The sequence below is a fragment of the Lontra canadensis genome, unplaced genomic scaffold, assembly GCF_010015895.1.
Source record: "Lontra canadensis isolate GAN:19392208 unplaced genomic scaffold, GSC_riverotter_1.0 scaffold8, whole genome shotgun sequence".
NCBI lineage: Eukaryota > Metazoa > Chordata > Mammalia > Carnivora > Mustelidae > Lontra > Lontra canadensis.
The window spans coordinates 26,168,240-26,194,897 of record NW_022631002.1 but is presented as its reverse complement, the minus strand read 5'-3'; the positions used below and the strand labels follow the sequence as shown (position 1 = coordinate 26,194,897).

Sequence of the window (26,658 nt, the reverse complement as noted above, 5' to 3'; positions counted from 1 at the left end):
CTTCCTCTCTGCTTGCTTTACTTTGCTCCATAGTTCTTACCACCGGGTATATTTCACATGTATTGGCTTATTAATTATCTATCTCTCCCTCCAGCTCTAAGAGGTCAGAGATTTTTGTGTTCTGTTCTCTGCTGTATCCCTAGCGTCTAGAACAGTGCCTGGCGTGCCATAGGTCATCGGTAAGCACATGTTAAAAGCATGGCTGAGTCCTTCCCCTGTCCGTTTTCCCATCTGCCCATCATCCGTTTTGTCTTCCCACATTTCCTGTCACCCATCAGTCACCCAGAATTTCTCTGTACAGGCCCTGGGCTGAGGCTTGGGTTTGGTGACGGGGCAGGGAACACAGATAAGAAAGGAAGAATTCTGACACTGGGGAATGGGTCCCAAGTAAGGGGGAGTCCAAGGGGGCTCTGGGTGACACATGGGGTAGGGAGAGGTGAGGGAAGGTTCCCAGGGTACAGGGTGGCCCACAGCGGCACAGGATACAGACTTTGTTGAATGAATCCATGCCTGGAGGACTTCTTGGAAGGAGTGGTATCTCAGGTCTCAGTACTGGGGATACTGGGGGTGGGGGTTGGAATCAGAAGCCACCTGGGGGAGAGGGTTCCTGGCTGTGAGAACTTGGAAAAGACCCCGCCCTGGGTCTCCCTCCCTGGAGAAATGCCGGAGGACATTTCTCCAGACAAAGGACAAAGGATGAGGCAGGGGCTGGCCAGGCCGGGCTGGGGGCCAGTGGTTGAGGAGGCTGGCAGGCGTGTGCCCAGGGCCCCCATGGGAGCCTCTGGGGTGGGGCAGAGTCTATCTGGACTACTTGTATCTGCAACCCCTGGGGTGGCTGGAGCAGCTTCCCCGACCCCCTCCTTAGGATGAAGCGCCCATCCCTGTGCCCCTCTTTTGTCTGTCTCATTTCCTGCTTTGTGTTCTGCAAGAGGCTGGAGGTTCTGAGGGTAGAGATTGGGCACCCCGTTCCCCATCCCCCGTAGCGCTGCCTTACTGCCCCCTCCAGCCAGCTGGGGGCTGTTGACTTGTTTTTCCTATAGGCAGGTAAGCCTGGGCCCCGGGCTTCACGTGGGGGCCTGAGCTCATGGAGGCAGCAGGAGGGCAATCACGGAGGTGATGATTACGGAAGGTGGGCCTGCACCCCCTTACGGGGGCTCCTCCAGGCTCGTCCAGTGCCCCTAGGCAGGGCAGCAGCCCACGCATTGGGTAGAGGTGTTGAAAACTCATGGAGGGCTGAGGCCAGGGGTGAGGGTCTCTCAGCACCCGGGATCCGGGCAGACCCTATAGAGAAATCCGGGAATGAGAGAGGGAGGCGTCAGCCAGCCGGAAATTCAAGACAGGCAGGCGGAGCCTTACCTGGGACAACCTGCCCAGACAAGCTTAGGCTGGGTGCCCGTGAGCCCTGGGAGGAGGTAGAGGTGTCTGGGGAGGAGGCGGAGTCCGGCCAGGGGGCTGCCAAGACTCTGAGACTCGGAGGTAAGAAGCCGCTGGTCGCTGTTTGTGGTGGAGGACGGGGCAGGAAAATTCGGGAAGTTGGGCTCCCAGGTTGGCCCACCTTCCATAATCAGCCTGTGGGCAGGCTCTCAGGTCCAGTTCCAGGCCCTGAGGGCATGTGGGAGGCCTGGCCCTGGGTCTGCTCAGGGCTCTGCGCAGGTTTGGAGGCCCTGGTTGTGCTGGGGTTCCCCCTTGCTGCTCTGAGTGTGGGCTGGGTGAGCCGATGTGGGGGTCGTTTTGGCACAGGGCGGCTGTTGGGGGGCAGGGGGAATGCTGTGCATTGTTGAGGACCCAGGTGAGTCTGCGAGTCCCAGGGCTCGGACAAGGAGGCAGGAGACAGGCACCCGGGTCTTTGCCTGTCCCGTTCCCCCAGCACCCAGAGCCCGTTTCCTCCTAGGATCCCAAGGGAAACCGTTTTGGGAGCAGGATGGCCCAGGCTGTTGGACTTCTGACAAGGAAGGGAAAGACAGCCTGCCCTGGTCAGCTGAGTGGAGGGGACAGGGCCTAGGCCTGGGGACATGCCTGCCCTGTCTGGCCAGCACAGGGTTCTGAGCCTTTCCCCAAGTCCCTCAGGTCCCTGTGATGAGATTCCTGCGGGGTGGCCAAGGACGGGAGAGCCATAATGGAGGAAAGGGCCTGGGAGCTTCCTTCCCTGGGTGGTTTCCCTGTCTGTATCCCCAGGGGGCTGGGCAAGGGTGATGGTGTGAAAACACTGACTGAAGCAGCCCTCACCCCACAGTTCACAGCCCTTCTGATTCTCCAGCCCCACGTGCCAGACAGCCAGCCAGACAGATGTGGGTGGCTGTGGGTGGGAGGAGCCTGGCGCCCGGCCAGCTCTGCCCTTACCCACTTGGCTCCCGTGGGGTGTGTGGGCAGCAAAATGGGCGCCCCACGTTCCCTCCGTTAATTAGACAGGCCTTACTAATGAGTAGCTGTCAGCGCTGCCCCATTATGCCTCGTGAGCCATCTGTGTCCCCGCACTTGGGGGGAGACCCCGGCGACGGCCTGGCTGCCGGGAGGAGGTGCATGCAGAAGGCAGGGTTTCTGAGAGCCGTTGCGGGGTGGGGGGGACTCCTGAGGCTGGAGAACAGGCGCTCTGTGGGCTTGCCACCAGAAAGGTCCAGTTCTGGCTCTTTCTTTTCCTGAGAGAGAAGCGGGGGCCGCTGGAGTCCAGGGTGAGGAGACCGGCCTCCTCCTCTCCCCGGCGGCCAGCACCTTCACTCGGCGGGCATGGGGAGGCTGGTGTACAGAAGGGGCGGGGCACACCGTGTTGGTCAAAGTCGAGATCTAGGGCTCTGGGGACACTCTGGCAGTCAAGGGAGGTGGCGCTTTGTCACCTGTGAGACAAAGCAAGTCCTGCCGCCTTTGTACACTGTTGGGCCGTCCGACGGGGTGTCGCCCCACCTCTCTGGGCCTTTGCCTCCCTCTGTGTGGGAGCTACAATGACTCACTGCCGGACCAGAGGCCTAAGTCTTGGTTCCCCGAGCAACTGCCACCCAAACCTCAGAGTCCAGGGCCCAGGGAGTCTCTGACAGAAGGGGCACGACCATAGAGACATCAGCGGGGCGGCCTGCCCCAGCCCTCCTGTCTGAACAGTTGGGGTAGGGGGAGGAGTTGGAAGTCTCGTCTTCGCACTGCCCCTAACCTTGAAGGACTCCGCCTTTAAAAGAGAGCCCAGGGTAGTAACAGCACCTGTTACCGCTCTCCCAGTGAGATGGCCTGATGTCCCCATCTCAGACCTGGGGACACAGCACTGAATGCTCGGATCTGGACACTGTCGTGTCAGGTCCCATGTGGTACTATTTGAAGGACTCCGGGGCCATGCCGTGGTGGGGGGGATAGTCTAGGAGGGGTGAGGGGCAGTTTGGAGCCTCCTGGTCACTGAGTCTCCCCCAGGCCTGAGCGGGGCACCCAGAGGCCCCTTGGGAGGAGCGGTCCTCCCAGCTCTACTGCTGGCTCCAGAAGCCAAGTGGGAAGGTGCCCCCCCAGATCACCTAGCTCCAATCCCCTGAGCTATAAAGCAGGGCCCTATGTTCACAGATGGCTAGGACCTCCTCTGAGGAACCCAGGCCTCCAGATGCCTGTCCCTGCACCTGTTTCCCATGGCAAGAGTGGCCCAGCCTCGCTGGCGTGGAAGTGGGGGTGGGGAGAGAGCTTGTGGTCCCTCTTTGGCAGGCCCATCCTTGCCCTGGGGTTCAGGGGCTTCTGATGGCTGAGAGGCAGGAGGGTTCCTGGTATGACCTTCCAGGCCTGTTCTGGCTGGATCTGATCCTCCTGCCGAGTGCAGCTGGGGGCTGGGCTGAGGTCAGACATTCCGTCATGCCTGGAAAGAGGGGGTGGCAGCTCTGTCTACCTTCTGTCTCAGGCAGGTGGGCACCCAGGTGTGCCTGCCTCCTTGGGAGGTCAGCAGGGGTGGTTCTCGGATGCCCAGCCAGCCTGAACCCTGTGAGGACCTGTGGTCTGTAGTGGTCTCCTCCCAGCGGGACAGGAACAGGGGAGATGTCTGCCTGCCTGCCTGTCTGTGCTGGGCCCAAGGCCACTTCTTGTTTACATGAGGTCAAGATGCCACTGGAACCAGGAAGGAGGTACTGGGGGCAGTTTCAAGGCCATGGAGTTAGATTCTGGTTCAAATCCTGTGTGACCTTGGACTGGCTCCCTTCCCTCTCCCACCCTCCATCTCCTCCCCCAGCAGATAGGACAAGGCGTCCTTGGCAGAATTGTGGGGGGGAATGAAAGTCACCTGCCTGGCATGCAGTGCGCAACAGGGGTGCATGGACTCTGGTCTTAGACCTTCAGGGGGAGGGGTGTCAAGAGGGCCAATGCTGGGACAGGTGCCCTGACCACCAGCTCCAGACCTGAAATCCCTTGCAGGTAAAGGTGAGCCGGGTACCGGCCTCAGCTCCACCCCTAAGGGAGCCAACTGGGTCCAGCCTGTCCTTGGACCTCCAAATAAGTGCTCAGAAAATCAGGTGTGGACCTGCCAGGTCTCCACCCTCCTGTTTGCCTGGCCTGGCAGTCCATCCTTGGAACTGGCACCAATGTCTTGCACCCCAAGCCTGGGCTTGAATCTCCATTAGACTTGTCCCATTTTAATGGCCCATGGGGCGGGTGGGCCCGTGCTCTCCCAAGTCTTGGATCCGTTGGGCTCCCTGTTCCTTCTCCAGTGGGGGGATGAGCAGTGGGTGGGGGAGGCGGGCCTAGGGCCCAGGCACACAGCTCCCTTTGTGAGGGTGGCTGAGTCACATGGGCAACGCCATCCATGCTGGTCCCTGGGGCGGCTGTGATGAGAGGTGGTGTTATCATGGGTCTACGGCCGCCCCCGCGCCTGTGGCCAGGAGGCTTTCCCACGGGAACGAACTGGGAGGTGTCTGGGAGTGCTGGCCACAAAGCATGGGGTCTGGATCCCGGGACCCAGGTTTGTGTCCCGGATCTGGAGCAGACCTGCCATGAGGTTTTGGGAAGTTTCTCTTTTCAAGCCTCAGTTTTCAAGTCTGTTCAATGGGAACAGTCATCACTGTTTTTTTGTAGAGGAAATGTTGGCCATGAAAGGATTTTGCTGGAATGCCTGGGTGACTCAGTGGGTTAAGCCTTTGCCTTCAGCTCATGTCATGATCTCAGGGTCCTGGGATCGAGCCCCACATCAGGCTCTCTGCTCAGCGAGGAACCTGTTTCCCCGCTCTCTCTGCCTGCCTTTCTGCCTACTTGTGATCTCTCTCTGTCAAATAAATAAATAAAAATAAAAGTTAAAAAAAAAAAAAGGAAAGAAAACAAGAAAGAATTTTGCAAACTGTGGAGTGCCTGGCCTTTGGCATCTGTGTTGACTTTATGATAACCGCAATGACACTGGCCAATACTTGTTGTGCACCTACTGTGCGCCAGGCATGGCTCTCGGTGCTTTACAAGGCCACTCAACTTGCAAAGGGACAAGGGCGGACTTGAAATGCTTTTGTCCAATAAAAACCCACCTCCTAGCAGCCAGTGTTGGCCCGTGACCCTTCCCACAGGGGGGCACGGCTCTTCACTGCCTGCAAGGCCCTGGGGGGGGGGCGGGAGGTGAGGATGGAGGAGGAAGAGGAGGAGAAGGCCTCTCCCCCAGCTCTGTCACAGCGGGGCCTCGCAGCTCCGTCCTCTTACCCTGTCCTGGGGGCCACACGCAGTTGCAGATCTGCTCCCACCCGCCCGGCAGTCCTGTTTCTGTTTCATCTTCAGGCTGTTCTGAACAACGGGGCCCTCGCCAGGACATCAGGGCTGTTCATTCATGCCCGGGCTGTGAGCTTTATGGTGTGGCCTTGTTAATTATTACCTATGGTGCTGGTGTTGTCTCCCCAGGATAGGGGAGAAGGTGGGTGACTGGAGAGAGGGAGCCTGAGTGACCCAGCTGGCAGAGCTGGGAGGAGAAACTGGTTGGCCTGAGCCCCGAGCCCAGGCTCCCAGCTTCTCCTTCATCCCTTAAAACGAAGACCCTTTTGCACTTTCACCTTTCGGTGCTCTCTATCCTGCCTCTGGCCTCTGTCACCAGCCAGTAATGCACTTGACTTTCTCTAGGCCCCGGGTGACCCCATCCCTTCAGCCCTGAGCCCCAGCAGTGCATTTCAAGTGGCCTGTTGGAAGGCTCCCCCACATGTCGCAGGCCACCCCATTCCACTGTATCCAAGGGCACCCTCTTCCCTGCCTCCCAGATCTGTACCCCTGCCTTCACCCCCACCATGCTTCAGGGCAGTTTCTGACATCTCTCCCTTCCCCTCACCTTCACATGTGGGCTAGGGGGTCCTAACCCTGCTTCGGGGTCTTGGACCAAAGCCTCCCCTGCCAGCTTCTCCCTCTATGTTCTCTAGTGCCCCCTGGACCTCCCCTCTACCCGGCCCACCCACATTGCTGGCATAAGCCCCTGGAGTCCAAACCAGGATTTCTCTTGCTGAATTACTTTGTGTCTCTAAAAACCAGTGGGACCCAGCCCACAGGTTTGGGGGGGATGAAATGACAGCAGTCCCCCTAAAATAGGCATCTTGACAGGGAACCCTGTAGACACAGCAGCTGTCATCAGTTCTGCTTAGTACTAATAATAGGTACTATTGTGATGAATAGTAATTTATTGGGTTTCTCATTTGTGACCCCCAGAGCACTCTGGGAGCTCTTCAATGCCAGGAACTGACTCCCAGTGTCACCCTGATGTAAGCCAGACTCAGGACAGGGTGGGCCCACTGTCCACCCCTGCCCCGGAGCCTGGCACCGTGCCCAGCACATGGCAGGTCTCTGAGAAGCCCGAAGGTAACAGGGCAGGCAGAGCTAGGCAAGCGACCTCCTGCCCGGGCCAGTTCACCACATGGGCCTTTCCCACATGGTCCAAGGCGCAGCTGGGTCCAGGCTCTGTGTTCCTTGCTCAGATGTCCTGCCAGGAGAGTGGTGCCTTTACCCCTCCACCTGTGAGGGCCTGGTCAGCACCCTCTGTGGGGCATGTGTATTGGGAGGGACGGCTTCCTGTGGCTTGGACCCCGGGGGACAGCTGAGGCTGCCGCGACTACTGGCTGGCCTGGCCCCAGAGGATGGATCTTGGGGAAACCAAGGCTTAGAGGCGACAACTTGCTCAAGGACACTGCATGTCAGGGACTCCATGTCCTTTCTGGATAACTCACTTCCGCACCATTGTTTCCTGGCCCCTTCAGCCCTGGCAGGGAGCGAGTGTCCACCGTGGCCGTGGGAGGGAACCATGGGCCAGACACGGGCCGCGTGCCCACAGTGCCTGCCTGCTGCTGACTGCTCGGAGGACACAACACTGGCTTCCTGACAACTCTGGATCCTCCCTGACCCTCACTGTTAGCTTTACTGCCTTTCTCCCTGTGGCTTGATATCCATGCAGGCGGGTGAGGGGTACCTCTCCTTCGCAGCGGACCCCTGGCCTCCTAGACCGCCTAAAAAGCTTCCATTCATGTGGCCTCAGGGGATTTTTGCAGGTTCCTTTTCCAGAATGCAGATCCTTGCAGGAAGAGAAGGGGTTTACAGCGCCTGGGCCCTGTGCCAGGGGTCTGGGGATGCTGGATTCAAGAGTGGTGAGGAGCGCTGTGTGGAGCCAGACCTCCTGGGCCTCCATCCCAGCTCTGCCGCTTCCCTGCTGGGTGACCTTGAGCAAGTGAATTCCCTTCTCTGAGCTGTATTTCTCCACCTTGTGCTCTCCCCTCTTCATCACCACATATTTATTGAGGGTTCATCAAGTGCCGGGCACTGGCCTGAGCCACATGCTTCCCTCACCGCTGTCCTGTGGTGCTACAGTGTTGATGGGAGGGAAGGTTCTGGAATGCTGTAAATGGTCAGTATATGTAATCATCATCGTTATTATTGTTGCTGTCATCCCTTACCCTCATTATACTGTGAAATTCCTATGGCACCTTTGACTTGGGAGTCGAGTGAGGATGAGGGAAGATGGGGAGCTCTAGGCCGGCAGGGCAGGCCATGAGCCGTCCAGAGCTTCCTGACTTTCGGGGTGGTTATGAACCCAAGCAGTGGGAGCAAGCCACTGAGAGGCTGCTGGCCAGAAGGGATGAGCCCGTTCCCAAATTTTTCTTTTTGGGTTTTTGGAAACCACCAGGAATATTTCTTTACCTGGGCCTCAGTTTTCCCTTTGGCCCAGCAGATGTACCCCTGGGGTCTCAGAATCTGGAATGAGAGTATTAGAATATTGAAACTTGGGGAGCATTGGGATATGTCCCTTTGCTATGACAACTGGGGCTCAAGGAGGGCTCGAGGTCAGGTGGCCTGACTGACCACATGCCAAGCCACCTGACACCCCTGCCCTCCCCCAAGTGCTTTCCGCTCTGCCGGTCAGTGCCGGCTCCTGTCAGCTGCCAAGGAGGCTGGAGTCTCTGGACTCTCCTTCAGGAAGGGGCAGTTGTCGCCTGCGCCTTGGAGAGGGGGAGCACAGCATCTGAGGGGCCGGTTGCCAAGGCAACCCTGGCTTCTCTGAGGGAACTTTGGGGAGAAGAGCCCCAGGGCGTGGGGGAAGCGACAGATGGAGGGCGGGGAGGCAGAGTTATCCACAGCGGGGCTGTCTGTCCATGCTGGCACCTGTCTGCCTGGATGGGTGGTGAGGCTGAGGTGCCCCCTTGCCCATCGCTGAGTCACGGGCATCCCCCAGGGTCACGGCCAGAGCTCTCTCGGCCCTGCCCCCTCCCGCCTCCCTCGAGAAATCTGTGACTCACTGTAAGGTCCCGTCATCCCAGCCAAGCTAGGGAAGAGGGAGGAGCCCGACTGGGGCAGGAGGGGGGCATCCCCCCAGCAAACATACGCCACCTCCGCGGCTCCCTGCTCGCCTTGCTCTGCCGCAAGAGAGGAGCCAGGAACCTCCCACGCTCACCAGCCCGCCCACTGGGGGCAGCCGGACCCTGGCGGGTGGGTTAAGCCTCTGAGGTGAATCGTGAAAGGCGTTCCTGCTGCCTGGCTCCACACAGGACCTGCCATCAGCACCGGGTACCAGATCAAGGGTGTGACAGCGGGAAGGAGGAGGGATGCGGTGTGTGGGGCGGAGGGCAGGGTGGTGGTGTAACAGGGAATTGGGAGGTCGGTCTCTTGGTGGCAGCCAGCCCAGATGAACTCTGCTGTGAGCGGTCTGCAGGGGTGGCTGGGATGAGCAGGGAGGTGTCTCAGAAGGGGACGGGGCCCCAGAGGATGAAATCTCTCGGGCCTCTTGTTATTTGTTAGCTAGGGAAACTGAGGCTCAGGGTGGTATAGTCACTAGGTCCAGCAAGCTAGGGTCTGCTCTCTGATCTGTGAGATAACTCCCCACTCCTGCTCCCACTGCACAGATAGGGGACTGAGGCTCCCAGGTCATGTCTCAAGTCTAGGGATAAACGGCCAGGGTGCAGCCTTGGGGAGGAAGGGCTTTGTCCACAGGTGCCCAGGGCGGGGTCCGGGGGTGTCCAAGTGAACCAGGGGCAGTCTGACTCCTCACCACACAGGCCCTGGTGGCCCCGGCTGTGGGGTCTGAGAGAGGGTCCCGGGAAGTAGGGGAAGGTAGATGGGGAAGCAGACTTTGTGGCTGGAGCCTTCGACCCGCAAACCACCAGACCCTGGCGCTCCCATGTGGGTGGCACTGATAGGAATTCCTCCCTAGGCGCTCCCGCAGCGCCTACCCTGTAATAGCGGCGGTGGGGGGTGGGGGGGCGGTGGGGGGGGGCGGTGGGGTGGGCGGGGTGGGGATCTACTGGTTCCCATTCCCTCCTCTTCCCCAACCAACCTCCTTCCTACGGGGCTGAGCTGGGGTCTCCCGTGGCACCACGGGAAGGACTGGAGCTTATTTTACTGAGGAGGGTTGGGGTGCTTATATTCAGATAGGAGCCTCTCACCCCTTCACCCCAGCTCCCATCCTGCCTGGTAGGGTGGGTCGGAAGAGCCTTTGTGGCTCCAGTAACCAAAGAAGTTACTCATGCAAGCATTTATTGAGTGCCTACTGTGTGCTTGGTATCCTGGGGGTGGGAGCAATGAATGAGACAGTTAAGGTGTCTGAGAACCCATGGGTGGCCCGAATTCAGGGCCAAGCCCCCGCGCCCTCCCTGCGAGCACCTTGACGGCAGAGGGGCTTTCTTGGGGCTGGAGACTGAGGGGGAAGGAGACTTCCCTGTCAGTGAGAGCCACCAGCTGCTGAGTTGGTTCCCCAGGGCCCAGGCGAGGGTCCCATGGAGACTTCCTTGTCAGTGTCTAGAGGTTGGGCTGCTTTGGGAGCCAGACCTAATCCCCTTTGTGGCAGGGACCCGGGAGATCGGGATACAGATCCTCCTCAGTCACAGCACCTTGCCTCGTCTCTTTCTCTCTGGGCCTCAGTTGTCCCAGCTGCTGAATGGGTATGTAGGGGTGATGATAGCTTGCTCTGCCTGTGGTCCTGGGGCCTGGCTTCAAGGGTGTCCGCGTGTGAAGGACACCAGTCCGGGCACGGTCTGTGGGGGAGAGGCTGTGCTAGGCAGCCCGCGTGCACTGCGGGTGCTGGCTTCGGTGTCCTGGGCCCCTGGACAGGGGCTGGTCAGCCTGGCTCGTCAGGGACACAGATCAACGAGACGGTGAGGATCTGGGGTTGAGGAGTGACAGAATATTGCTCGAGGAGGGGTAGAGAGCTTTCTGAGCTGGGAGGAGGACCCAGCTGGGCTTGGAGACCTGTGGGGAGGGGTAAAGGGGTTGACTGAAGTGCATATATGAGGATGGGGTAGGGGGCGTTTTGGGCAGAGACCATTGCATGGAAAAGGCTGGGAACGATGGTTGCTGGGAGATGGAGCAGGTGATGGCAGAGGAGACCTGCCACGGGTCACTTTATGGGGCCTGGAGTGCCAAGCCAGCAGGTCTCCCTGTGCATTGCAGGCGGGGGATGGCACTGTGACCAGCAGCCTGGTCAGATGGGTGCCAGCAGGGGCGGTGCTGGGTGCCCTGGCTATGACCCCAACAGGATGGGGAGGGTAAGGCTGTGATGCGGGGTGGCCTGGCTGCCCGAAGTCCAGGCTATTGGGTCCACCGCTTGCTTGTGCTTGGAAAGCAGCTTCCTGGCTGTGGGGACAGAGAGCGAGGGGGCCCCCAGCTGAAGGGAGGGCAGCTGAGAGAGGCAGGGTCTGTGTGCTGTGGCCATCACCTTCCTAGCAGGGCGGGCATGACAAAGACGGGAGGGGGAGGCAGGCAAGCCTTGAAGGGGGTCACATGGACCATGCTCCGTGTTCTGGCTGAGCCAGGCCACAGGTCCCTTGGTCCTCAGCAGAGCTGCAAAAGCAGGTGGGGGTGGGGGGTGGGGGTGGGGCACCTCCCAGGGATGCAGGCACAGGTGGGCTCCTGCAGGGTAGGGGTGAAGAGTCAGGGGCATGGCTGTAGGGGGAGGACATGGCACCCCCAGACCCTGCCTTCTGATTCCCAGCAGATGGGGGCATCACGTGAGCAAACCCAGCAGTCAGGGAAGCAGGAGCCCAGGGACCAGGCAGATGGCAAGTGGGGAGTGGGGCTGGGCTGGCACAAAGGGGTCTCTCAGACCCCGGGGAGGGGCTGGCTGGGCCTCAAGTTCCCTGGGCTTACCCTCCACCCGTCAGCTCCTCATGCCTCACCGGGAGATCCTTGAGGCCCTCGGGGAGTCCCGCAGATTCTGGGGTCAGGCCTGGGCTGCTGGGGAGAGGGGCCAAGGCATGGGAGGAGCTCGGGACACACAATTTCTGACCCCCGCCTGGGGCCAGGCTACTCTGCAACAGGTGGGCCAAGGCACCCACCTGGGGCCCCTGAGGTCCCAAACTCTCCCTGGTTCCCGGGGGCTTGGCCTGAACTAGAACATCGTGGAGCTCCCTGCTGGAGACCCTGCTGGGTGCTGCGCTCTGTGCTTTGCACACGCCTTTGTTCCTGCCAGGCTGGTGCTTCTGACTGTCCCCTTGAGAGACGAGGACACTGAGGCACAGGGGGTTTACCCATGATGAACTGCTTGTCTTTGGGGCTCCGGAGCCTGCGATCTTGCTCACCGTGCTGCCCTGGCCCCCTCAGTTGGGACGGGGCTCCTGGGCCGGGCTGGGCTCCCTGCTGGGTGCCAGAGAGCCCGTGCCCTGTCGGGGAGCCCAGCCCCACCCCTGCTGAGCCTGCGCTCTGCTGTGGTGTCGGGACCCACGGAGAGGGAGAGACCGAGGCCAGTCTGCCTGGGGAGAGTCCTGGCTTTGTTCCTCTCTGGTGGTGTGACCTGGGGCATCTGCCTCAGGGTCCTCATCTGGAAAAAGCGGGTAACAATAGTGTCTCCACCGGGGGGACTGTTGTACACGTGAAGGAGGGATTGCTGGGCCTTTATCCTAAGATGATCTCATGGGACAGGACGGGGTACTGAGGCCCAGGCACAACTAGCAACAACCCAGGCTTGGGGGTGGGGCTTCATCCTGCCTGCCCCCTGGGGAGAGCTAGGGCCACCTGGGCTCTGGCAGGACCTGGTGGGAAGGTTGGTGGGCTGGGTGTTGGGTTCCTGAGTGGCCGCAGGCTTAGGCTCAGACAGTTTGTGGTGCCTGTGGCTGTTCCCAGGCAGGCAGAGATAAAGGCTGAGCCCCCAAGAAGCGGGCAGAGCTTCTAGGCATCAGTGGAATGGGCTCTAGGCTACAGGGAGGCGGCCTGGGGGGGAGGGCAGGGACCTTTCTGTTGGAGCCAGCCCTGCGCCTGGTCCCTGCAAGGCTGGCCGGTCTGCAGCTAATGGCTCCAGCCCAGCTTCCCCCTAAACCGCTTCGGTGAACTCCAGATAAGTAACAAGGAGAGACTCTCAAGCCGCCTCTCAGCTCTCTCTGCCCTGTCCTCAGGCCTCTGCCTTACACCTCCCAGAAGCCCCAGCCTTGTCTTTCAAGGCCCACAGGGGTAAGCAGAGGGCCACAGGGGCGCAAGGTTGTGACCTACCTGGATCTCAGTGTCCCTACGATACACAGAGCCAAGAGTCCCATCCTTGGGCAGGGTGGTTGCTGGGATGGGTCTGGAGCCGCCCTGGGGTGGGAAGCGTGTACTCAGCTCATTGAGCCTCTTTGAGAGGTCTTCCCTAAACCCAGGCTGAAGAGTTTGTCTTCAGGGTCACGTGGTGGCTGAGTTAGATCTAGGTTCAAATCCTGGAAAAGCAACCTTGAATAAGCAGCTCAGTCTCTCAAAGCCTCGTTACTTAGGCTATAAAATGGGGATGAAGACATCCCAGTTTCTAACCTCTCTCTGAGGCCTGTGCAGGACGAGCTGAGACGGCGGTCCCCCTGGGGCCCCATGGGCAGTAGAACCCCACGCAGAGCTGTCCTAGAACTTCGGCTCCTCCATCGCCCAGCTTAGCTGTGCCCCTGAGAGAGGCAACCCAACATGGTGGCTCTGGGGCTGTCTGGTTCTGTCTCGGTTCCATCAACTGTGTGATCTTGGACAGGTGTATTGGCCTTTCTGTGCCTTGTTTCCCTCGTCTTTAAAATGAGGCTGATAATGGTCCCTTGAGAAGGTGAAGTGAGCCACTGTATTTTAAGTGCTGAGTGTCATGCTTGGCACACCGTAAGTGATATTGTCATTGCCACTGATCTGGGCCACCACCAAGATCACAGGAAGCAACAGTGAGCTTATCCAGCCTTGTGCTCCCATGATGTCATTGGAAAGTCACCAGGCCCCCAGAGCCCGTGGGGGCCCTTGGACACTCCCATCCAATGGGATCTTGGTCTGCTGGCATGGTGTTCTTCAAGAATGGGACTCCCTCCTGCTTTGCTCTCTGACCCCAGGCCTAACCACTTGGCCATTGTCCTGGGCCTGCAGGGGAGGCCTAAGTCCAAGTTGGGCTTGTTTCCTTGGGCAGCACTCTACAGTACTCCTTTGCTGGGCTGTTTCCTTGGCTTTTCGGCCCCTCGCCTGCACTGGGTGGCTGGCCCCCTCTGGGTCCCTGGACAAGTATAGCTCTTGGGGTGGTAGGGGGTGGGGGGGCTCTGTGGTTAGCTCCTTAGGTCTCTGACCCTGTGGCAGGGGGGACAACTGCCTAGACCCACCTGTCTTCATGGTGACAAATGTGAGGGCTGAACCCCAGGGGCTAGTGGGAGCAACTGAGTCATGTTTGGCCTGGTGCCCTCTGCCTACTGCTCCTCTGGCTGTGCCACCATCTGGCCATGTGCCAAACCCTTGGAGAGACTCATAAACACCCACCCCTTCTGGTACATAGAGCTTCACTGCCTGTGAAGAACCTTATCCAGTCTTGAGTACTGCTGGCCCCTGGAGATTTGAATCCTTATCTACATTTCACAGATAAGGAAGTAGGTCTCACGTTCCCTGGACAGTTGGTGGTAGTGGGGGCCTGAACGCAGGCCTGGACCCTTGCCCCTGCCACCACAGATGGCTGCTTCCACTTGAGATAGTGAGCTTCCCATCCCTGTAAGTGTTTAAGTTTGGCAGGGAATTGTAGAGGGAACTGGAGCAGCAGGTGGGGTTCTTTACTGCTCCTTCCAGCCCCGCGCTTTTCTGGCCCTGAGTGGGAGAGATACCCAAGTCCCGCATCGTCCCCAGGCATTAAGTCCCTAAGTAGCCAGCCCACTGGTCATCCAGATGGCATCAGGCCATGTCTGGGGGCAGGTGGGACTCCAGAGTCTTGCCTGTCACTGTGCCCAGACTCCTACCAGTAGCGCCATCCAGTGGCATCTTTGGGAGGCTCCCGATGGCCTCCCAATCATCTGGCGGGCTGGGCGGAAGACACACAGGGATGGGGCGGGAGTGAGTCTGGAGGGTGGGAGGGAGGGGTCCAGAAGGGGACACACCCACCCCAAGTCATCAGGGAGCTGATGTTGCCCCTTGCTCTCCCTATCCAATGGGCGAGTTACCTGGGTAGGGGTGTTCCTGACCCCGTGGCGCTTCCCCCTCCCACACACCTGCATGTGACAGGGCCTCATGAGAGAGAGAGCCGTAGACAGCGGGCGGGCCCGGAAGGAGTCCTCACCCAGTTTCCTTAAATTTATCCTGCGTCTGTGGCCGCACCTGCCACCCTCTCTCAGGCTCTGCCACCTAGGCACACAGCCCAGACGAGATGGGTGGGGTCCTCTCTCCAGGCTGGGAGCCAGGGATTCCCAGGTCCTGGTGCCTGGCCAGGCATGGGGGTGGGGCAGGCCGGGGAGCAGTACCTGTCACTAGCTGTTGTTGGGAGGACAGTCGGTGCTCCCCCACGGAGACACTGCAGCATGTGCTAGCACATCCGGGGGTCCCCACCTCAGCTCCTGCTCTCGGGTTCTCTCTCCCACAGAGCTGGAAGCCTCAGTAACTTCCGTCCAGGAGGGGTAGAAGTGTTCTCAGACCCCATGGGTGTAGGGATGAAGGGGCCCAGCCCCTGTTCCTGGGCTGTGAGGTTTTGGGTGCAGCACAGCCTCGTGGAGCTGCCGATCCAATCCCCTAGAGTTACTGACATTTCCATTCTGTGTCCTGGAGAGTCCCAGGCAGGGGGTCCATGCAGAGCAGTAGGTACAGTGCAGGCAAAGGCGTGTACGGAACTGGATTGCGGCCCAGTTACCAGCCGTGTAGCCCTGGGCAAACAGCTTCTCCTGTGGCTGAGCCTTAGTTTTCTCAGCTGTGAAATGGGCATAATAATGCCCCCCTCAGAGAGTGGACACGTACACGCATTATGGGACATTAGGTGCACTTCATATGATCTGTGCTCCCATGTGGTTTCCTTCCCTGCTGCCTTGTAAGTCTCTGAATGCTGGCCATTGGGATATGCCAACCGCCAGGGTCCTAGACCCCAGGATCTTCCCTGGCCACAGAAATCTACAGTTTCCCCTCCCTGCCCCACCTTGGGGGAGGCCATAGGAGTCCAGATGGAAGTTTAGCATTTGCACCGGTGGGAATGGGACCCACCTTCATGGCAAGTTCCTTCCTGGGTCCCCTCTTAGCCCTGGGCCATAGGAATAGGCTGTCAAGGGACCTGGGGTAATAACTGCCTTTGAGTCCAGAGAAAACCCAAGGTTCAGTGATCCCAAATTCAGATGGGATCTCAGACATCACCTAATCTAGCAACTTTGAGAGTCTGTTTGTGGTCTTAGTGATTTAGGAAAGGCTTGGGCTCCCAGGCTTCTTCATTGCAGGACTTTTCAGAGCCTTTACCAGGCAGCTGTGTATTGGAGGATACGCAAGGCTGGCGTTTTAGGTCCTATCCCTATTCTTAAGCTGTGCACAGTCTTGGGACTCCCTCTCTGATCAAGCACTGGGCAGACATGCTTATGCCCCCTTACCAGTCAGAGGCTGGGGAGTCGGGATGGCTCGATCCTGGAACCCCCGTCCCAGGGGCACTTTTGGAGCAGAAGTATAGCATCAGGAATTGGCTTGGAGCTGGCCTGACCTGGCTTAGAATCCCAGCTCTGTCTCATTCATTTGTGTATTTATCCAGCCCTCATGCAGCATCGACTGTGGACCAAGGATGACACTAGTGCAGGACATTCAAGTTGAACCAGACAGTAAGTGTTGAGAAATGGAAAACAAGTAAGCAGACTGAAGGGTCATCTCAGACAGCGTTAAGTGCTATAAAATTAAGAAGATAAGGTGGCGCGGATGAGTGTGACGATGGGGAGGATAATTTTGGCCGGGTAATCATAGATGGCTTCTTGGGGGAGGTGATATTCAAAATAAGGACTAAGAAGAAATGATTCAGGGAATGGGTCCAAGAAAGGATGTGCTATTTTGAAGGGCAAAGGCCCTGAGGTGTGTCTGAGGATAGAAAGAAGGCTAGTGTGCTGGAGTTGGTGAATGCCTGGTGGGTGGGGGAGGACAGGGGCAGGTGGTAGCGGTGGTGTATGGGACTGCTAGCTTGTGATTTGGGCAGTCATGCTGCTTCCTGAGCCTCAGCTGTCTGATTGGTACAATGAGCCTCATCATTTTTGTCCCACACTCCGCTATGGTCCGCAGTGTCGTGAGCCTTGTCAATGTCTTTGGCAGAGACTTGGCTCTGGGCAGCCCTGACCGATGAGCTATCGTAAGTATTTTTGTCATTACAAGTGCTCTGCGACGTTGGGTGGGACCTGCGATGTTGTGCCTCTGTTTCTCTGAGAGTCCCTGCAGTTAGTGAGTACCACATGTGTGTAGAGGCCGGGGGGTGCCCGATCTGTGCCTGGCTCTCCTGAACTGCAGCCCCCTGCCAGCTCTTTTTAAGCATAGAAGCTTCTGATTCAACAGTGCCTGCCTTCTCTGGCCCAGCAGGCCCTGGAATCCTTTCCGGGAGAAGGTTCCACTGAGAACAGCAGCTCCTTTCTTTGCTTTCTTTTCCTCTTCCTCCGGGGGGGCCAAAAATAGTGCCTGAATGGGACACAGCTCTGGGCTAGCAGCAAGACAATAGCTGCCTCCCGGCTGAAGCCGCCCGCTGGCTCTGGTCCACGGTGGGGGTTGGGGATGGGAGGGGAGGTGTGCGGGTGCATAGGCACAGCATCCCCCCGGCCCCAAGCCCTTGCTGCCTTTCCCATGGCCTCTGCCAGAAACCATCGCAAAGCCCCCTCCGGCCCCTTTGAGTGTGATTGCCAAGGGGGGTTCCCCGCTTGTTCTGGGAAAGTGTTCATAGCTGCTTGGCTGAGACCCTAGCCCGTTAGCCTCCTGAGCAGAGCCGCCCTGTCTCCTGGTCTGATACTGGTCTGGAGCCATAGGCCCAGGCAGACACGTCTGCCCTGGATTCTCTTCTCTGCCCTGTCTGGCACGTGGAGGCCACCCCCTGTCTTTGATGCCCTTTCCTCTTGGACTCGGTGGCTATGAAGGACTTTAAAATTTAGAGGTCAAAGTGAGGTGCCATCTTGGGAGAAAGTGAGCTCCCTGTCACTGGAGGAGATCAAATAAAGTTTGAATGTGCACTTGGTGGGGGCTGGGATTTGTCAAGCGTCAGATCCACATTTGGTCTTGATGTCTTCGTGTCTCAGAAGAGATCTTGGTTAGAGGTTCCCATCCCTCCCTACCAGCTGGGTGGCCTTGAGCAAGTCACATCACTTCCCTGAGCCTCTGTTTTCTTATCTGGAAGATAGCTTCCATGGAGCTAACCTTGGAGAGCTGTAGAAAGAGATCTCCAAAATGCCTAGTGTAGTACCAAGCACATAGAAGGGGTTTCAGAAGCTTTGACTGTGTTCTCTTCCCTTCCTGCCCTGGTACTCACTGTGCAGCACAGAAAGGAGGGTCTGACCCACTCTTGGCCCTCAGGGAACTCTCTGGAAGGAAGCCAGGGGGAACGCCCGCAGCCCTAAGGATATCTCAGAAGGAAGATTCCTGGTGGGCTGTGGTAATCTAGAAGGCTTCTAGAGAAGTATGGTGCATGTTCGGAACTTGTGACAGCCAGTGATAAGGGTTGGAGGGGTGTCCAGCCTGGGAAGAGGTCAAGGCCACAGCCTGGCAGCCTCCAGGGGCAAAAGCAGCTGCTAATAGGCATCTCTGGTCACAAGGGTAGCCCCCGCTGCGTCCCAAAAGGATTTGGTTTAAAGTCAATGTTGATAAACTCAGGCAGGTGTCAGGTGCTGCTCTCCGTGACCCATAACTCACCGTCCTCTACCCTGTCCTTCCTCTTGCTGGCTCCCTCCTGGTCTGGCCAGTGTTTGAGTCAGGAGACTTGGGTCCCGGACAAGTTAGGGCGCCTGTGCTCTGCTGGGTCGGAGCCGGGCAGTGACGTAGTCCCCTTCCTGCAGCTGCCAACGGTTGCCAGGGCAACGGTTGCCAGGGGTTGCTGTCACCTGCGCCCCTTCTCCCGGGCTAGTGGCTGGGGCTCGCAGCCCGCAGCGTCTCTCCCGTGGCTGCCCGCTTTGTCTGAAGCTCCTGTGAGGGGGCAGGGGCTGGGGTGGCTCAGCTTCAAAGTTCTCCTCCCCAGAAAGCGATCCACCCGCCCTGCAGACGGCAGCCCTCTGCTCACTCGGTGCACGGTTCACGCTCTTTATGTACTTACAGTCCACTCGATGCCACAAAGGAGGAGCCCAGGTACAATTTCCCCTCCTCCCTTCTCCCCTCCATCCCTCTCATTCCTGGTGCTGCTTCCCTGTTCCCCCACCTCCCCTTCCCTTTCCCCTCCTTCTTCCTCCCCTCCTTTGCCTCCCTTTCCCCTGCTCCTTCCCACCTCCCTCCCCTTCCCCCTCTCTTTCTTTTCTCCCTCCATCCCTCTTCCCCATCTCCCCTTTCTCCCCAGCACTGCTAAGGTAGCTGATGGATGGGGTGGGGGTGGAGATAGGTGGGAGCAGGGACCCTCTGGAGGCCCAGAGGCTATGCAAAGGGGGAGTCAGACAGCAGCCACAGGGAGGAAGTGGTTGGGGGGTAAGGGCTCCACGCCACTCTCCTCAGCCACACTCCAGCTCTGGGCTGCCCCCTCAAAGAACACAGATAAGCCTCTGAGGGGTGTTGGGAGGCTGCATCCCCAGCATGGGGGTCCCCTGGGCCCTCAGGGGAAGGGTGTTTGGAACCCCAAGGAGACACATCTGCAAACACCTTTCCTGCAAGTTTGAAAGAGAAGGCTTTCTAACAGTCAGGTAAGCTTAAGGGTAAACGGGCCACAGAGCCAAGGGCCACAAAGCCAAGAGCATCCGTTCTGGAGCCAGGCCCTGGGGCAGCATCTCATGCCTTCCCCGTGCTGGCTGGGCAGTCCTCTGCAGGTAGTGCCACCTTCCGGGGACTCAGTTTTCTTATTTGTTAAATGAATATAATGGCACATGCCTCTTAAGGTTTGGGGGAGGGTGACTGTATTCCTTTGTGTCAAGAGCTTAGACTCGAGTCTTGCATTTTCCAAGAGCTTTAATCAATGTTAGCTGTGTTGCTGGAGGGGGTGAGCACACTGCCGGGGTGGGGGTGGGGGGGTGCGAATAGCAATGGAGGACACTGTGGTGCTCAGTGAGCTGGGTGGGATCCTGGTCTGTGCCTCCACTGCCCTTCCCAGGCCCCTAGCTTTCTTGGGGGAGGACACCTGGCCGTGTGTCCTGTGCACATCTCAGCCAGGGATCTGGGACCCGGAGGAGGAAGAAAGAAAGGGAGGGCTCATGGCTGGCCTTGGGAATACTAGGGTCCTGTACTCTAAAGATGGTCACTCTGCCAGGCCCAGAGTAGCTGATCTGCAGCCCCAGCAGGATGCTAACTGGGAGGACCTTGTAGGCCTGGCCTTGGGCAGTGTGGGAACACAGATGGGGAAGGGACACTGCAGCCAGCCAGCTGAGGTCTGCCTGTGGTTTGAGAGGGAAGAGAGTCTGGCCAGGAGGAGGAGATGGCCAAGCACCTTTGCTCCTGGCTGCCACCTGGGCCATAAGCCCTGGTCTTCCCTGGAAGCATCCAGAGGCCCAGCCCATGGAGAAGACAGATGGAGACAGGGATCAGAGAGGGGATGGGCTGGTCAAAAGTTCCCGGGGCCACTTGACTGCAGTTAGTTCTGGACCCAGCACACCTAGCGCCTACCACCCCTCCTCTGGGCGTCTGCATTCTCTGGGCAGGTGCTGACTGGTGTGTGTCCTGGTGCCCTGGAGCCCAGCCTCAGCAGCTTCCTGGGGAGACACCTGTGGGGAGACTTGTGGGAGGCCGGCCCCACACTGTGCCAGGAGCATGGGGCTGGCACCAGGTTTCCCGAACTGCTCCTGAAAAACCCTGGCGCCTGAGTCCGGACCCAGCCTGGGCCAGATCTGGGACCCTTTCTGATCTCTTCTCTTTTTAGGTTCCAAGTCCCTATAATCCATTCTCAAGTTCTAAGAGGCTTTGATTCTCGGCTTCTAAAAGCTCTGGCATGCTCATATTGCCTCTTTCTCTTTCTCTGCCCTTCCCTCTCTCTCTCTCTCTCAATTCCAATCTTCTAAGTGTCCCAGCTGTTTGAGGAGAGGCTGAGGGCCCAGCTGGCTATAGCTGACTTTAATGGAAGGGCCAGACGGGGGACAGGGCTGGCAGTGCCCCTTTCCCCAAGAACTGCTGCTGCCCCCAGGAAGGAGGTGGGATGGGGCTGCATATACCCCAGGCTCCCCGGGGACCTCTCGCCTGGAAGTGTCAAGGATGATGATGAGTTGCCTGGGGGAACATCACAGTCTAAATGGCTCCCGAAGCCCATCTCCTGGTAGCTAATGGCCTCTGAGGGAAAGGGAGGGGCTGGAGCCTGGAAGGGAGGGTGCTGACGGGTTTCTTATCTTGTGTGGCAGAAAGATTTTTGAGAGCTCGCTTCTCATGTTGATAACAGGTGCCCATGCTAAAAAGGATGTGCCATCACAGTGGGCTGGAAAACTAAGCCCAACCAAGCTCTGAGGATTTTCTTTCTGCAGGTCTTATCAGAGCCTTTGACATGCTAATACACAAGACCCAGCAGGGCCTGCATTATTTCTCTAACTTGGGAACTATTGCTTCTTGGAAAGTGCTTTGGCAAGTTACCACGTGGTAAGGATGAGGAGACAGTCCCAGAAAAAGGATAGGACTCTGGAGACTACCATGACAAAAAGCATGGCTTTGAGGTTGGGTGGCCCTGGGTTTGAGTTCTGGCTTGGCTACTTGCTGTGTGATCTTGGGCCTCACCTAACCTCTCTGGACTTTAATTTCATTTTCTTTAAACTTTAAATTTTCATTTGGGTCATAATAGCCTTTGCTCCCTGGACTCACGGTGAGGACTGAATGATAATTTGTGCAAAGTGCTTTGCTCCACACCAGCACAAACTGAGCACTTGCTAAATGGATTTAGCACTTGCTAAATCCCCCTCCTTGGATTCCAGGGTCCTTCCCGCTGTGCTGGACAGACCCTGCCCCCCTCCCCCACCTCCCCACCGTGTGGGGTCTGGCCAGGCACTGTGGGCTGGAGTGCAAAGGCCACGGGGTGGGGTGTGGAGGCCCAAGGCCCAGGGCATCGGAAACATCCTAAGGCTGACATCCCAGGAAGGAGGACCAGTGTGTGGAAAGGCTTAGAGGCAGGACACCCAAGCCGGGGCTCATGTCTGCTTGCGTGACTACACGTTGGCCTCTCTGAGGTCCCTTAAGTGAATGTTCTGGTGCTAGATAAAGCAGGCTTCAGGGTGGGTGGCTCTGGATAAGGCTTCTGGGGAGGACTCAGGGTCCTTGCACACCGACAGACCCTTTCCTCCCATCCTAGCAGACAGCTCTCTGCTTCCCCCCTTCCTCAGTCTTCCCACTGGGCTAGGGCTCGTCTGGGTACACAGAGAGAGTCGCTGCCCACGGACTTGGCCAGACCAGAACCGCAGGGAGGTGGGGCCACGTGGGCAGGGACGGCCCTCCAGCAGGTCGGGTGCAAGAATGTGAGACTCATCCCAGGCAGTGAGTGGGCACGGCCTTGGCATCCGCCAGCCTCTGGGGGCAGACAGGCAGCTTAATTTTTATTCTCCTTTATTGTAGAAGAATTCCTGAAAACTGAAGTCACTCCGCTTCCCCCCGCCAGCCCAGAACATCCTGCTGGGGGGAACCTCTAGCCGAGGTGGACACCTAGCCTGAGCTTGGCCACCCCACTGGAGAATGGGAGCAGAGGGAGGAGAGGGAGTGGGCACTGCTGAGGGTGGGGGGGTTGCTGGTCTAGGACGGGGCATGGCCCTGGGTCCCACCCAGGTCTGATGTGGGTCCCTCCATTGATTTGTTGGAGAGCTGGTGTTTCTAAGTAAGGTTTAGTTTTCTCGAATAATTCAGAAAGTGCCAGTGGAGGGTCTTCTCGACCCCCCGCCCCTCCCCCCACGGAGGAAGCACCTGCCAGCGCTGTGCTCTGTTCTAACTGCCTTCCCTGGCTGCCCTTTGAGGTCTGAGCAGCCCTCTGTTCCTCCCCCACAGAGCTAACCTGCCCCCATTCCCAGCCGCCTTCTGCTTTCCCCTTGCTCCCCTGCAGACCCGTACATGCATGTGTGCAAACACACCCACACTCACATGTGGGCTTACATTCTCATGGCTTTCCGCTCACCCACTCCTTTCCTTGTCTCTGTCCTGGGTCATGTCCTTCTTTCCTGAGCCCTCTGCCCCTGGGCTCGAGGAGGTAGCCTGTAGCTCCGTGTTGCCCCTGCCTCTGCTGCTGGAGAGCAGCCAGAGATGGAGGCTGGAGCAGGACACCTGAGCTGGGTCCTCTCCCTTCTGTCCCACCCTGGAGGAAGACAAGATCAGGCTCACACCTGAAAACCCACTCCAGGGCTCCCTTTCCACCCCTTCTGTCCTTCGGGAAGCCCCTTCCAGGTTGCCGGCACCCGGCTAAGCACCAAGTGAACGATCGAGGGGCTTGCCATGTCCTTGCCGGGGTGGAGAGGCACCCCCAGCCCAGGCCATGCCATTTTGCAGCTGAGTGATCTGGACCTGGGCCCCCTCATCTCTGATGTTCTCTGGAAAATAGGGCTACTGTTATCCCAGGCTTGGAACCCCATGGTTCCAAGCCCTAGGAGTGTCCATCAATGGGACGCTTGTTAAAGCCAGACTCCGAGCCCCGCCCCAAACCTGGTGCCTCTGATCCTCAGCGTGCATGCGGGGCTGGGGAATCTGCACTTTTGTGAGCTCCCTGGCTTGGTTCTGACCCAAGGGCAAGTTTGGGCCCCTCTGATATGAACTTCTAGAAGAGCAGTTGTGGTGGTGGGGCAGGTCTGGGCATCAGCCTACTAAGTATGTTGGAGAGGTGCCTGGTTGCAAAGGGTTAACTCCAAGCCAACCAGACCAGGTCCTGTCCACTCAACTTCCACCTCCGTCCTCAGAGGAAATGTGTTTTCCAGGAGGCTGGACTGGGCCAGTGGTGACTCGTGCGTGGCTCGACACGGATGGCAGAGGAAGTGACTCAGGCCTCCGCAGGGAGAAAGTGAGCCACAGGTCCTCTGCCCAGTGCCCCCTCCCCGACCATGAGGATGGGCAGGGCTGGGTCTGATGGGAACCAGAGCTCCTTCTCCTGGGCCCAGCCAGTACCGGGGGTGGGTGGGGGAGTGTGGGCTTAGGCAAGCCCTGGCCACCCTCTGCTCTGCCTGTGTCCTGGGGACCTTGGGATGGTGGCCCTCATTGTGTTAAGCTGGGTTGGACCATTCTGTTCCCTGTGTGTGTTTACGGAAGGCCTGAAGTCAAGGGCAGCTGCTCCAGCAGGGGAGGTGGGAGGGGAATCTCTCCTGGGGGACTTGGTCCTCAGACCCTCTCTCCCAGGCTGGAGCTGTCGGCACCTGCCAGTGGTCTTGGCTGCCCCCTCATTCTTAGCTCCTTTTCTTTGGGGGACCTCCCAAAGTGGAGGGAGGATGCATGTCTAGGACCTCTGCCAGGGGTTCTCTAGGGCGAGATGCAGGTCTGTGTCTTGGCTCCTTCTGGGGTGATCTTGGATCGGCTAACCCTTCCCTAGCCTCAGTTTCCTCATCCATAAAATGGCAAAGCAGTGAGACCAGCCTCACAGAGTGGCTCTGGGGATTTCACATGATGCTCCTGCTGGTATCATCGGGGTGCTGCAGTTAGAGTCCCCCTCTCAGCGGCACCCTGGCCCTGGCCCAGTGCTGTGTGAGGTCTGATCTTGCCTGCGGGCCAATGGTTGGTTTTAAGGGTCTTAGACAGCCGAGGCCTGTCCTGCTCTGATAGTCTGCGGCTCAGAGACAAGGGACAGGATTCTGCCCTTGCAGTCTGTGTCGAGGTCCACGTATGGGCCCCTGGCTCCTGGTTCTGGGGTTCAGCCTCCAGAGCACAGGACCTCTCCCTCCTTGGCTGAGCCACATGGGGGGTTCCCAGGGTGGTGCCCAGGGCATTCTGCAGCCCTGTTGGAGGTGCTGGGAGAGTGTGGTCCCCGTCAGGGATGCTGACTGCATCTGAGTTGGCTGTAGGGGGGGGTTGTGTGTATGGGGTTTGGGGGTGGCTGACCTTCCCTCCCCCCACCCCCCCAACCACAGGCAGGGGATGGAGGAAAGGAAGAGGGTGCCACGAGAGTGGGCAGGGTTCTCTGAGGTGTGAAATGGGCTGGGAAGGTGCCAAGCAGACTAGCTGGGCAGTGCCCTCCCCCTTCCCGGTAAGGGCTGGGATCTTCTCTTTGTCCCCGGCCCTGCTCTCCCGCCCCTCAGAGGGTTCTGAGCAGCCTCACATCAGGGCTGCAAGGATGGAGGTTTTCGGGGTGGGGTTCCAAGCTTCCCATTTCGCTCCCGGAAGGGAAGTTTCATGCTCTAAGAATTTCCCGTCAAGGTTCTGGAGGCTGAGCTGGCCAGGACCACAAGGCAGGGGGCCCGGAGAGTGGGAGGGGAGGGAGTAGGACCCTGTGACAATCCCTGGGGTGCTGACGTAGGGGCAGGCATAAGCCAGTCAGAAAGTACACAGAGATATTTAGCTGACACCTAGGACGCCGACTGCATGCATGGCCATGTTCTAAGTCCTTTACAAGTATCACTTCATGTACAGATGTGGCAAGTAAGGCCCAGAGAGGGTGAGGAACTAGCCCAAGGACACGCAGCTAACAAGCAGGAGAAGCTGGAGTTGAATGTAGGCAGTCTGACCCCAGAGTCCAATCCATAGCCTAAGAGCCGGTTAAAGGAAGCCAGGCAGACCCTCCCCCTCAAATCCCAAGAATGCCCTTGGGGACAGAGTGATCCACCTTGGAGTGGCTGTTGAAACAGCCAGGGTAGAGTGGAGATGAGCCTGCAAGGGTCAGAGTCATGCAGTTGGTCATCTGTGTTGGAATCCCCTTCGCGGGACTTCATGCAACCTCGCTTGTACCCCTCTGGTGACTGGAAGGTCACTTCTTTGTCTGGGCCTTTTTGCTCTCAAAGTTCAATCCAGGAGGGTTTTTGCAAAAATGGTTGACTCTGCCCTGTCCAGGGCCCTTGTTTACCAACAGGGGTAGCTTACTTTGAAGGCCAGTGGGCCACAGAGGCACATGGAGTTTTGACCAGCTGCATCCTTGCTTGCTGTGTGATGTCAGGAAGCCATTGGTCCTCTCTGGGCCTTGAATCCAGATACTATAAAATGGAGAATTTGGACCAAGTCCCTAAGTGATCTGTCAGCCACAAGTTCATAAGTGTAGAGCAATGGTTGCAGAGAGGGGGGCTGCCTGGAGGAGGTGACATTTGGATGAGGGATCAGAGGTAGCTAGCAGCAGGGACTGGCAGGAGGGATTGAAAAGAAGAGGGTCCAGGAGGGCTATGTCTCTGTCTCCAGAGGCTGGGTTTCCTTCTGTTGGTCTGAGGTGACAGGACGTGGTTACAAAAAGGACCAAAATGCTCAGAGAAGACAGAGTGAAACCTTAAAATTGCAACCTGAGTGACAGGGACTGTTCCCTAAAACACTTTCAAAGCCTTCTTCTAAGGGGTCATGTGACTCCACAGAGGCAAGCTGATGAGTCAAGCTGACCAATGACTGGACTGACATGGGCCTGGAAATTGGGCTTCCGTTATGCATGGTGGGACATAGGAGACTTGGCTCTAGCTTCAGGGGGTCAAGTTAGTTCAAGGAAGGAGACAATGAGCTCCTGCCTGGGTCCCCCATCCCTTTAATGCAACCCTCCAATATTCTGTCCAAAAGCCACCTCTTCCTGGAAGCCCCCTTTGGCTTCCTCTAAACAGAGACTGCTCGTGCAGTACCCAGGTCTCCAACTTCCCTTTACCTGGCTTGTGGCAGATGATGGCACATATTGCCACAGCCCCACACAGTTCCCTGTGAACTGAAGAAGGCTGCATGGGTGTTGGCGCCTCATTCAGTCATGGGGCCGGCTGGCCGTGGCCACTCTCTCCAAGGGGCGGGCATGCAGTTGCCTGCAAGGCACCACAGTCCTGACCAGGCAGGGAAAGCCCTGGCCTCTGGAATAATCTTGAGCAGGTC

At 58.3% G+C, this 26,658-nt stretch overlaps 1 protein-coding gene across 5 annotated transcripts in view; it reads left to right on the top strand.

The window, feature by feature from the left end:
- The first annotated feature begins 1,394 nt into the window (after positions 1-1,394).
- Positions 1,395-26,658, top strand: part of ADGRG1 (adhesion G protein-coupled receptor G1) — a 38,198-nt gene continuing 12,934 nt past the window's right edge. The window contains exon 1 of one of the 5 annotated variants that reach the window (XM_032854375.1): positions 1,395-1,476. The gene's annotated coding sequence lies outside the window, so the exon portion shown is untranslated. Of the gene's footprint in view, positions 1,477-8,775; positions 8,956-8,979; positions 8,999-18,814; positions 18,889-19,236; positions 19,431-26,658 lie in introns of those variants that run through there. The other 4 variants (XM_032854374.1, XM_032854377.1, XM_032854378.1 and 1 more) reach the window with 4 other exon arrangements.